This window comes from Arachis ipaensis, chromosome B05, assembly GCF_000816755.2.
Source record: "Arachis ipaensis cultivar K30076 chromosome B05, Araip1.1, whole genome shotgun sequence".
In the NCBI taxonomy this organism is placed as follows: Eukaryota; Viridiplantae; Streptophyta; class Magnoliopsida; order Fabales; family Fabaceae; genus Arachis; species Arachis ipaensis.
Window position 1 is genome coordinate 140,764,001 of NC_029789.2, and position 294 is coordinate 140,764,294.

The window sequence follows — 294 nt, forward strand, 5'->3', positions numbered from 1 at the left end:
TCATATAAACCAAAAAAAATGTGTAAAAAGATGTATTAGAAATATAAATTATTTAAATTTTTGAGAGAAGTGAGATTGTAAATAAAGAAAAAGACAGTTATCAACATCCAATTTGCAAAACAAGATATTATTCCAAAACAATTAAATGACGCTTTTAATTTGACTAATCACACTTGCTTCTTTTCGGTGAATCTCTTTGTTTACTTCTCTAAGATACCCCTTATTTATTATATTTCATAGTTAATGCAAATTTTAAATTTTATAATTTATTATAAAATATATTACTTTATGATT

General features: G+C 21.4%; 1 protein-coding gene across 1 annotated transcript in view; it reads right to left on the bottom strand.

Moving 5' to 3' along the window:
* Positions 1-294, bottom strand: part of LOC107644502 (lupeol synthase-like) — a 16,590-nt gene that overhangs the window by 9,073 nt on the left and 7,223 nt on the right. The gene's annotated exons all lie outside the window — the stretch shown is intronic.